The 12,408-nt window shown below is 37.0% G+C and overlaps 1 protein-coding gene across 27 annotated transcripts in view; it reads left to right on the plus strand.

Annotated features, from left to right (window-relative positions):
• Nucleotides 1-12,408, plus strand: part of GTDC1 (glycosyltransferase like domain containing 1) — a 385,416-nt gene that overhangs the window by 86,871 nt on the left and 286,137 nt on the right. For 24 of the 27 annotated variants that reach the window (XM_057301394.2, XM_057301398.2, XM_034954037.3 and 21 more), the window contains one exon: nucleotides 11,045-11,106. The gene's annotated coding sequence lies outside the window, so the exon portion shown is untranslated. Of the gene's footprint in view, nucleotides 1-9,556; nucleotides 9,653-11,041; nucleotides 11,107-12,408 lie in introns of those variants that run through there. The other 3 variants (XM_057301399.2, XM_055108473.2, XM_057301395.2) reach the window with 3 other exon arrangements.

The raw sequence follows: 12,408 nt of genomic DNA on the forward strand, positions 1-12,408 counted from the left end.
CTTAAACGGAATTACATCAGATAATACATTTCAATTTTTTTCTTGAAGACATTCTTCCAGCACACTTCCATTCTCCTCCCATTACATTCTCTAGACCTGCCTCTTCTGGGATTTTTCCTTGCTCTTAACCTAGGAACTTCCTTTGCCTTTTCTTGAATCTCATAGTGTTTTCCTTCTTGTCTTACTCTTACATTTTTGTTTATGTTTCCTGTCGTATTCCTGAGAAAGGTTTTGTGACAGAAAAAATATCTTTATTCAGTTTTCTCAGTTGATTGATAATTTGCTTGAATAATTAATTTCTAAGTTGGAAGTAACTTTTCTATAGGTTTTTGGAAGGAAATGCTTATGTTCCATTGTCTTCCAGCTTGCTCTTGCAAAGTCCAAGCATTTTTGATTCCTTTAACTGTAGAAGAAAACTGAGTAGAAGAATGTCTGGGTATAAGGATGTCATATTTTAAAAACTGTAAAGATGGGGAGGATGAAGAGGAGATTCAAGGCAGAGGGACTCGAAAAGCTAGGTGACAGCAGGTTGTCCACTATGGTAAGAGAATGAAGGCATCTATGTCCATGTGAGGAGAGTGTGGGATATAGTTGGAACACAGTAAATTGAGACTCTATATTGGAGACCCATATATGGAGCTTTAAATTTGTTTTCTAGGCATTATTTCACCTAGCTGTCATCAGCTATGTGAAACTTTCTTTGGCTTATGGCAGGCAAAATGAATTGGCTTCTGATTTATCCTCCCTTAGTATTAATACTTTACATGTGCCCATGTGCATGTGTACTCATATATGTACACACACATTTTTATGTATCTGTATGCCTGTCTCCCCCATTAGACTACATCTTTGGGGTTGGAGGAAGTGACATAATTAGGTCTGTGTTAAGGGAAGTACAGTAGATCAGTTCTTAACATTCCTGGTGGTTGAGGTGCCATTGAAAACTGCAGAATGGATACCAGGAAGAAGGGATTAAAAGGAGAGAGAACAGAAGGTTATTTCAATGCCTAGGTTTGAAGAAATGAGCATACGATGAACTAATCTACTGGGAGAGGGAGGGATACTACTTCAAATAATTATATTACGATTATTCCCATGAGTCTAATTATTTTTAATTTTGGAAATGCTATGTTATTTTTATATATTTATTACACTTCTTACTTTACATTTTTTCCCTTCTTGGTCCATTCCAGAATAGTCTGAAACAATTTTAACTTTTGCTTTATTGATTTTTTAAAAGGTGAATGATGTTTTGTTTACACAGCTGATGATTAATAGTAATGATGATCTGAAATACCATCTTAATTCTATTTGGTTAAAGAAAAACACAAATAGAGAATTGTAGATGAAAATAGTTTGTATAAATCTTATATTATCATTTCCTAGCATTTTCTTATTCTGAGCAGATTCGTTGCCTGAAAATGTTAACTTTGATTTTACCAGAGTCTTTCTTAAGTAGATAAAGTTTGAAATAGTATGATACTTTTCATTATTGTTTGAAAACAATGAACTTTTCCACAAATTTTCAACATTACAAACAGAGACTTTTCACCAAGATGAATGATCACTCAGAAAAAGTAAAGAACTAGTTAAAGGTTTTGTTGCATGTTTGTCACTGATGGATTTCTCAAAAGCCAGGCTATATATTTATACTTAAAAAGATGTACCATATGACATATCACATATTTTGAAAATAACATCCCACTGATGAGTCTTTACTTTCCAAGATGCTTTTAGACAGGCTGATGCTCCACTAATGATAGGAGACTAATGTCTTTTGGAAATTTTCATGATGCTAATTACAATTTATTAAGCACTTACTCATGCCAAGCCCTGTGCCAAATAGTGAAGGGACACTGTCTCATTTAATAATAACCCTGTTGGGGTGGGTGTTGTTTATTATTAGATGAGAAAATTGAAGCATAAAGAGGTTACATTTCTTGTCTGAGATCATGCATGTAGCAGGCAGCAAAGCAGGGAATGTTTATCTTTGCTTTGTGTATCTCTTCATTCTTAAGCTTGCTTCTTTCCATGTTATAGGAAAGATCTTAAGGAATATTAATCCTGTAGTGGCATCACATATGAACGGTATTTCTCACCTGTCCTATCATCAGATGACCATCTAATTTACTAATTTCTTATAGTGAGTAATTTCTCAGATTTTTTTTTGATCCTTATAAAACTGAATACCGCGCATTGTCTACTGTGCTTTCACAAATGAAAATGATGGTCCACTATAAGATTATTATTTGCGTTTAAAAAAAATTCTTGTTTAATGAGAATAGCCGAATTTTCTTTGAAAAACTTTCTGTACTTACTAAGACAATATTAGTATCCTAGTTTAATGTGTGTGACTGATATAGTTTTATGTTACTTACTTTTTATATTATTCTTTCACAAAAAATACAAAGCCTCCCCCAACTGTTGTTTCTCCTTAGTGCTAACTTTAAGAAGTCACACATGTTTCTTCCTGAACACCCAACAGTTTGGTATTCTGTCAGATGTTTTGCAGGGCTTTAGCAAGTTGTTACAGTGAATGTCTCCAAGAAGCAATACATTAGGCAGAGCACTGCAGAGACACCTGTAGAGATCAGCACACCTGCCCTCAAGCAAAAGACAGTAATTAGTTGCTCATCTTCCCTTGCAAACTTCCCCAATGTTGTTGTACATGAAACACATAGATCACAGCAGTGCTGTCATGAGCTCCGCACTGTTGGAGTTGTTTATGCCCATTCAATTTTTAATGTTTCTATAAGACATTTTGATGGGAACCCTGAGCCCAAAGGGATTTGCATGCTTGATCAAACTTGTGATGATTTAAATATAGAAATAAAGAGAAACCTTTGAATTACTTTGACTGTTAACTTTTAGGACCGCCTTAGTGGAAAACATTCACATGATACTTGAGGCAAAGATGTGTTTGATCACCCTTTACAACTTTTTTGTTTCTTGACAGCAGGTATAGCGCCAGTAAATCTAAACAAGTTCTTTAATGCTTATAGATCCAAGTGCATGTGAATATCTGTATAGCATGGTCTGAATATTTTAAAAGATGATTTTGTACCAATCACTTTTATTGAAATTAAACCACTGTCAAGTACCAACCTTTTAGTCCTGCCACATTGTCATATATAGTTTATATTATTAAAGAATGAGATGATAGGCGATTGAACTTTAGTAAAATATAGTAGTATATATGAGTTGGATATATTGGGGCCAGATAAATTATCACTTAAAGTACTTGGATGCCTTTTGATATCATTGTTTTAATTTTAACACTATATATGGTCTAGATACCATAAGGGATAAAAGCTAGTATTTTACCAAGTGACCTTTCAAGTCGTTTCTAACAGCTGGGATTCAGTTCTTTGATTATATTTGTGTAGGTTATTAATAAACAGCTTCAATAGAGTTTCATTACTGTTTCTTAAATTATATTGTTTGCAAAATGCTATCATTCCTAATATCATAGCAAATTCCATTCACATTTATTCTGAGAAAAAAATAACCCTAGTAGTGCCTTGTTATTCAAGCATAGTCTGGTGGCCATACATACATGCATCTTAAATTGGTTCTTGGAGATAAATGGGCATTATGGAGTTGTCAGATTACAGTAAAACTAAAGAAGAAGATGTTATACAGCATTGGACTGTCATTGACAGAGTTAGAAACCTTAGATGCTAATAAATGCAGTCATCCCATTGTGCCTTGCAGTTTTTCCTCAATACATAGGTAGAATCTTCCTGTGAGTTTCTGAGCATAGTTTTTGATTAGCTCTTCAGCACAAAATGGAATGAGTGATGTGAATATTTAAAGCTTACCTCTAGATTTTATGTTTGCCTGCCTTTTTTAGCCATATGTAAGCCTAAATGTGGATTAACTGGGGTTACTCCATTTGTGAGGTGATGATTATGATGCTAGTATGGTAGTATAGGCAGAATACTCTTTTTTTTTTTTAAGTAGAGTCTTGCTCTGTCGCCCAGGCTGGAGTGCAGTGGTGCAATTTCGGCTCACTGCAACCTCTGCCACCTGCGTTCAGGTGATTCTCATGTCTCAGCCTCCCAAAGTGCTGGGACTGCAGCCACATGCCACCAAGCCCAGCTAATTTTTGTATTTTTAATGGAGACGGGGTTTTGCCATCTTGGCCAGGCTGGTCTCGAACTCCTGACCTCAAGTGATCCACCTGCCTCAGCCTCCCAAAGTGCTGGGATTACAGGCGTGAGCCACCACGCCTGGCCTCTTATATTTTATATGCATAACATTTTGGCTAGCTTATACTTCATTGACTTTTGGGAATTTCACAACAGTCATTGCTAACAATTGGTCTGTCTATAGTGGCCTTTGGAATTCCTAATAACTTTATGTTAATGTTGCATAAAACATTTGGCAGTCTGTTTCTTATGTAAAGCTGCTCCATGTGCCCTGAGTCAGAAGCTTACTTTTTATCCTTGATACCTAGCTTAATGTGATCAGTCAGTGTTGGTTGGATTAGTGGATGATTGAAAATATTATGTAATGGATATGAATAGCCCATGGAAACAGTAAAGAGTGGATCACACTTAACACTTTTAATAACAGAAGGAACTTTTTCTCCTGCCTGTTTTTTTTTCAGCATAACCCTTGGTTCATATTTTTTCTAGGATAAGTTCCTATGACTTGATTTTAACTTTATCTCTTTACTATCAGTTCATCAAAAATATTCTGTAAAAAAACATTTTATATTTTTACTGTACTAAAGTTAAGCTCTTCTTATTCTGAGTCACAATCTGGACCCATTTAACTACTTTAGCTTTATTTTCTATTGTGCTATATTCTCTAGCTGTTGTTTCTCCTCCTGTGCTGGAGAAACTTTTTACTCCTTGTTTCAGGGCAAGTCAAACTTCCACTTCCTGGCGTCATGCCTTGGTCTCTGAGCTCCAATCTCATGAATTTCTGAGTTATTTCTGTTTTCCACCCGCCAGTTAAGAATGAAATCATATGTGTCCCTATGTTTTGCAAAATGGATCTATCTCCAGCTAGCTCATAGCTTCATTACTATGATTTCTTTCTTTCTTTTCTTTTTTTTTTGTATTTTAATTCTTTTCTTTCTGGCATGTGGTAGAATGCTAAGTACTTTGTAGTCACATAGTAAATATTGTAGACACTTACACACTAGGTAATATCTAGCTTTATAGTAACAAGATAAGCTTCCTCCTAAAGAGGAAGACAGAAAGAAAGATGGACAGAAAGAAAGGAAGACAAAACAGAAGAAAAGAAAGGAAAGAAGAATAAAAAAGAAAGATCAGCAAGAATATTTTGAGGAATAGGGAAAGAGCAGTAATTGTGGAATTTTAAAAACTTGAGTTTAAATTCTGATTCTGCTTACTAGCTTATGATATTGGATGAGGTTCATCATCTTTTGGTGTAAAATGGTAATGATATCTATCTGACAAACCTGTAAGGGTTAAATTATATAATGTATATAAAGTGCTTATTGGCATACCCTGGCACACATTCGACGTTAAAGAAATGGTAGCTAACTCTTTTATTTTGCATGTGAGGGAAGAAGTTTAGAGAGCTGACCAAGGGTCATATAGCTAGTAAATTGTGGAGAGAAAATTGAAAACCAGGCCATTCTTACTCTAAAGCAGTGTTTTTCAAACATAGTGCATCTGAGAATTATCTGAAAGACTTGTTAAAACACTGGGCCCCACTCCAGAGTTTCTGGTTCACTAGGTCTGGGGTGAGGCCTGAGAATTTGCATTTGAAACATGTTTCCTGTTGCTGTTGCTGCTGCTACTGGTCCAGGGACCACACTTCGAGAACCAGTGCTTTCTGGCATATTTCTCAACCCTAGTTGCACCTAAGAAATCAAGAAATCACCCTGAGTAGTGTCTATAAATTATTGATGAAACCAGAATCTGTGGTTATGGGGCCTAAGTGTGGATTTTTAGGTTTTTGTTTTAAGCTATCCAGGGGATTCTAACGTGCAGCCAGGGTAGGAAGCACCACTCTGCTTAAATGAGGCTCTTTGCAGTTTTTTTCTTAGAACTGGGTATTAAGTGAAGCAGCTGACCCTGCACCCTCCTGGGTGCTCAGTGAGGCAAGGCCTCAGTCGTGTGTCGTTTTTATGCTGTTATGTTTTAAAACAATTGCTTTGGCCTAGAATCCTTTTACTGTTTTAACCTGTTCTACTTGTTTGTGTGGACTTTTTGCATTTCTCCATCTTCACCCTCAGTGTATCCTGAATGCCTTCATCAATCTCTAGGGTGGATTTTATGTTAATATTTGGCAAAAGCCAGTATTTAGCAATAGTAGACTTGAAGTATAAAGTAAATAAAGGAATATATCTAGTTTTTAAAAAAGCAGTCACATTAACAATCTAATGTACTTTCAGAATTCTGATTTTGTTCTTTTTTCTGAGATGCTTTGGAAACCTTACATTTTGTTTTAGGGGACCCAGTTATTGGTTAGAATAGGTAATGATAATTGTGCACCCAGAAGTGTATAAGTAAAAATGTCGTAGATTAATTGATAAAGGAGTCATTTTTTCTTTATAGGATTCAGTTGGTAAATATATACAAATCAAGGCATGAAATCATTTACTGGATAAGAGTGGGCAAAATACCACATAATTTCATTAACCTTTAAGCAATGAAATTATAAATCCCTATGCAAATGTTTAAGGTTATCATTGCCTATCACCCCTTTTGATTCCTACAGACCGTTAATTCTTCTCTGTCCTGCTGAGTCTTATTAAAACTTCTGACTGATGTACTTTTATTAAAAGGTTTAGAATTTACCAATTTAAAACACTTGCTTTACACTATTACCTCTAATTTAACTAGGCCCATTAAATACTGTATTTTGCAAAGGGAAGAAGTCAATTGCTGTTTCTTTAAAAAATAATAAATTGAAATGAATTTTAAACTCTGCTTAGCGGTGAGCAATTGCTGTATACTACTAGGCCTTTTGATAGCTGATTTGTTCCTTTAGTATGCAAATTTTAGGTTTATAGAGATCTAATGCTTTTATTTAGGAAATATGCCCAGAGGCTAGATTGGTAGGCTTTAGGGAGATAACTAGTTTGGTGTGAAATAAATAGTTGTTAAAGGATCACATGAATTGGGTCCCAGAAGATGAAGAGTAGACTGAGACAGATTGAGGAAAACTGACTGTACTTCATTTCATTTGGCTATAAATATCACTGAATTAAAAATGAAGACAATGAATGATGGCAACACAAAGCAAATTAATGAAAATAAGCCATTTTTTTGTGGGTTTTCTGAAAAGTTCTGTCTTCTGAGCAGTTTAAAGAAAAGGGCTGGGTACACCCCTAACCAAAGAAGCTTAGTTCACATCATTCTGGGAGGCCAGCCTTTTGAGAGATTGTAGCTTTAGCAGGGAGGAAGGAATGGGTCAACTCCCCTCCCACCCCCCACCAGTCAAAGTCAGCAGCATCACTTCTGGTTAGTGAGATGACAGATGTCATAGAAAACCTTACATTCAAAACAAGAGGACTCACGGATGCTAGCCTAGGTTGGCAATTGTAGATATTCTGGCTTGCAACAAATAATAATGAACTTTTAGCTTTGGGAAGTTAGTTTTAAGAGGTCATACACTTGTTTTGTAGCATTGCTCTTTTGGAATCTCTGACTTCCAAACATTTATTTTTCCTTAAATAACTGAAAATAATGAAATACGTTTCTATATTGATAGCTTGTAGAATCCACTTTTCTTTTTTTTTTTTTTACAGTGTGTATATCTGTCTTTTTGGTTGTCTAAGCAGTTAGGCCCTCAAGAAATAGAATATTCAAATAGCCTTAGCATTTGAAATGGTCTCTGTATGCCTATTTGTTGTATGTCTCTGGTGGCAGAAGTGCAGAGGGCATGGGTGATGATGATGTGTGAAGGTGGGATGCTAGATTCTTTCATTGAGGCTGGAGGTTTATAATCTTGTTATCGTTAAAGTTTCAAAGAGGTGTGGTGGGTAGGAGTGCCAATGCCACAGTCTAGTAGAGTGAGGAATGAGAATAAGTAATTGGTTCTTGCCAGCCTTAGCAATAGTGGTTTTGGTAGAGTGATGGCTAAGGAAGCCAAGTTATGGTAATTCAAGCATTGAATGGAAGTTGAAGCAAAAACAATGAGCTTATATTATTATTTTATGAAGCTTCACGGGGATAGTTGGTAGGGTTGGGAGAACTGTGTTATTGATGAAGGAGAAGAAAGCAGTGGAGAAGAAAGGGAGAAACCGGATAGTGCACGTTCCTAGAAACAGCATAAATGAATAGGATTCATTGTACAGGTAGAGGGTTTCGTAATGGAAAAGAGGGTCAACCATGAGATAGGAATGAAAGTGTTATGAGACAGGAGAATTTGCATATGTAGAGTGGGTTCTTAGTTGCAGGCAACAGCTAGTTTGAGTTGCATACAGAGATATATCACATGCTACTTAATTTGCAGAAGTGCCAAGGAACCAAAGTTGACTGTGAATAGCTAGGAACAGCACAAGCCATGAGAAACACCCCATGATACTATTCTAGTAGAAAACTCCACTGCCATTTGCTACTTAGAGTCTATGAGACTAGGGATCATTTAGTAGCATATCTACATAGTTGTTTCAGAAGAACAAAATGCCTTCACTACAAAATTTGATCTCATTTGTAGTTGGCTACTTCCTTGATTTGCTCATTTCTGCTTTCTAAATTTTGAATGGATTTGGTTGAACCTGGGTTCCCTGTGGAAGGCGTGATGCAAGAGCATCTGAGAAATGTTTTTAGCTTGAGCTTTGTGAATACAGAAAGTTAGAGTGCATGCTAGAAAGGGATTGGAGTGCAGCCTGGGTAATTCTGGCTCTTGGTCTTTCATGAGCTGCAATCAAGATGTCAGCCAGAGTGACAGTCATTTGAAAGTTAGACTAGCCTGGAGGATCTGCTTAGAAAATGGCTCTCTCACATGGCTGTTATGTTGATTCTGGCTATTTGGCAAGATGCCTTGTGTACCTTTCCCTAGGATGGCTTGAGTGTCCTCACAACGTGGCAGCTGGCAGCTGGCTTCCCCCAGGAAGATCCAAGAGAGTAAGGAAGAAGCTGTAATATCTTTTAGGACAGACACTGTCACTTTCACTGCATTCTGTTGATCACTCAGACCAACCCTGGTATGAGCAAAGGGATTACACAAAGGCATGAATTCCTTGAGGTGAGGATTATTGGGGGCTGTCTTGGAGGCTGGCTACCTGTACCCTCTTCTCCCCTTTCTTTGACAGCACAAGTTGATCGGATTTATCTGTGGAAGCAAAAAATGAAATTCTTTTAATAGAATGGAACTTGACAAGAATTTGGATAGAACGTGGTTCTTTATATTAAGGGTACACAGTGTGCAGTATTGTCAGCCAGGTTTTAAAGAGATAACGAAACGCTGTTCATTTACTTGTTGTCAGGTTTATATTCTACAAGCAGAGCTTGTATCATAACATTATCATTCAATCTAGGTATATGTATTTTGAAGTGTAGAGATAATGAGGTAGTGATACTGTCTTCTAGAATAGCTACTCTGTCTTCATCTCTGAAATTCACAGGTCTGGCTAGCTGTCCCTAACGTCATTTCCTGGTCTCAACTCTTTAAGACCCTGACATACTCTGAGATTGGAGTGAAGATTTCTGTGACATGCTGGGTGGGTATAGGCTGCTCTCTCATGTCTTGGTCACATCTTATTGTTTATTTTTTCATATCATGTATCACAAATTGAAATATTGCTGATATACTTGTTTGTCACCCTGCATCCTTCTCCCATTCCCCAAAGTAAAGCTTCAGCAGAATAGGGCTTTGTTGACCTGTTCACTGCTGAGTCCTCAGCACTGAGTGCAGTGCGTGGTAAATGCCCAGAAGGTGATTGTCTAAATATGTTATTTTTTGAGAATATATACTACATGATTATTATTTGAAACAGGACACCACAAAAGGTAATTTTTCCCTTCTTCTACTTGATTTCTGTCTTTTCAGCCTTTTTCTTATACCCCACCCCTTTTTTTTGGTGGCGTCTCAATTCAGGATGTTCTCTGTGGCTGTGAATGCTTTCCCATCTTGTTCACAGTTGGTACCTGGAAGGTTCTCTAACCTTGTTTCTTTCTGATGTAGCCTATTCTGACTCTGGGATTACTATTTAAAGTAATTCTTTTAAGAGATATGTTTGGCTAATTCTGTAATTTTTTTGTTATGTAGACTGTTTTGGAGCCACATTTCCTATTGATTTGATCACACCTTATTTTTTCCTTGTCATAAATGGTCCTTTTTGGATGAGTTACTGTGTGAGTTCTGACCCTGTCAGAATTGATATTCTTAGGAATCCTGACTTTAATATACACAGAACAGGAAAAGTCATGATAGGCACCCTTGGGTATATATGGTAACATGTTAGTTCTCTTCAAGACTGTGCATGGCTTACAGGGATCACAGGACTGTGTGAGTTAAGCAGCAGTTTAAACCTGATGTATTGCTCTCCCAGAAAGTAGTATTCTTAAGGTATTTACCCCAGATCTGCAAGTGTCTGTGTTTCTCTGGGAGGGAACCCCCAAACCTGGAATGCTCATCCATATGCATTCCAACCTGCCTCTGAGATGTTAGGCAAGCCTCAGCAGAGGTTCTTGACAGTTTTTTGGACTATAGACCTTTTGGCAAATCTGACAAACTATTGACCTTCTCCCAGAGATACTTATTTACATAAACCCACAAATTTTACATATATCATTCAGGAGTGCATAGATTCCTGAAGGCCATCCAGTGACCAAGGTTAAACACCTCTAATCAGAATAGTAATAATAATAATTATTATTATTATTACTGAGTTACAGATGATTTGGAAAATCTCTGGAGAGACTGAAAATCTCTTATTAAGAATAACCTTAGAAGCACTCAGAAAATTTCTGTTCTTGCACATTCTTCTCCCATCTTGGAATATCCAAGAGCCAGACTAGATCATCCGAATCAGCTCTTGACCAGCTCAAGATTGAGAATTCAGGCTGGGTTTATTTTGAAGGTACTAACTATGTCTTTTGTGATCTTACAGGTATCTCTGCATTAGCCAGATTGGACATATGTAAAGGGACATCAGTATATCTGGATCATCAGGTAAGCAGATGGGACTTCATTTTTATATCTCCATCAATTCCGTCCTGTGGCAATATGCGGGCATTTTCTATCATGTCTTGTTTACTGCAGTGTGGGTCAGTAAGATGATTGATATTTCTAAAGAGAAGGAAGCAGCCTTTTTTAAGTTTCACCAGATTATTTCCCTGCTGCTTAAAGTCAGATTTCTTCATTTTTATCTCATTATTATTTCATGTATTCATACATCTGTAGTAGATAATAATTCTCTACTTTTCTTTTAATGTATATTCTTTGGAGAGTTGTGGACAGCTCTCATATTGTTCCTTGGTTGTCAGCCAAGTTATAGACATTTAACTCCTTTAATCTTTCTTTGTAATTGAGTTAGCTTGGCTGCCTTTTCCAGATTTTCCCCTCGTTTTATGGTACCATTAATAAACAGAAAATCAGTCTATTGCCTGGCTTCTTCTACACCTTTCATTCTTTTTGTTTTCTGTTTTTGCCTCATATTCCTTGTTGAACTAAGGCCAGCCAGACATCATTCTCTGGACTACTTTGGCACTACATGAATGCCTTGCCTGCAACTATCAGTGTCCCATGCAGTAATACCATCAGCAGTATGTCCTAGAGAAAAAAAGAAATATAAAAGGCGAGCAGCGAGGAGCAAAATAATGCATTCTTTAATTACATGGCAGACTTACTCTTACCACCCAAAGTAAATCATTGTACCTGAGCCCTTTAACACAGCTTTTGTCATCCTAAAGTGCTGTGCATGGGCACTAATTTGAATAATAAGAGAAGCGTGTATATTGTTTGAAGTTTGCCCACTGTTCTCACTTGATTCCTTCCCCATGTTCTCACTCCCCCACTGCCTTTCTCAACACAGATCGTGACTTGTTATCAGATTCTGTGGCCGTGAACAAAACTGGGCAGGGGATCCTTTTGCCGGAAATTAGATAGGCTCAGGTGGTAAATGCTCCATGTCTCCATGTATAACATCTGAGGCAAGTGCTTCAGTTCTTGCTATTTCTATAACAGCTATTGGTCTTCTTTTAACAGCTGATTCAATGGCATTGTGCAGGAGGAAAGGACTAGTAGACGTTTGGTGCTATTTATCAACACTGTATTAGTTGCACAACTTTTTTCCCTTCTGATTGGCAGGGAGAAGCATACTGCTTCTAGATGATGCTGAGCTTAGTGTAAAATATGCCAGCATGGGATCTGAGCTGACACAGTTCATTCTTTCTTTTCATTTGGTTTGTAGAAAATAGACCTCTCCCTTTACTTATCTTGTGCATTAGAAAGAAAAAAGGTCATACATCTAGG

This window comes from Pan paniscus, chromosome 13 (genome assembly GCF_029289425.2).
Source record: "Pan paniscus chromosome 13, NHGRI_mPanPan1-v2.0_pri, whole genome shotgun sequence".
NCBI lineage: Eukaryota > Metazoa > Chordata > Mammalia > Primates > Hominidae > Pan > Pan paniscus.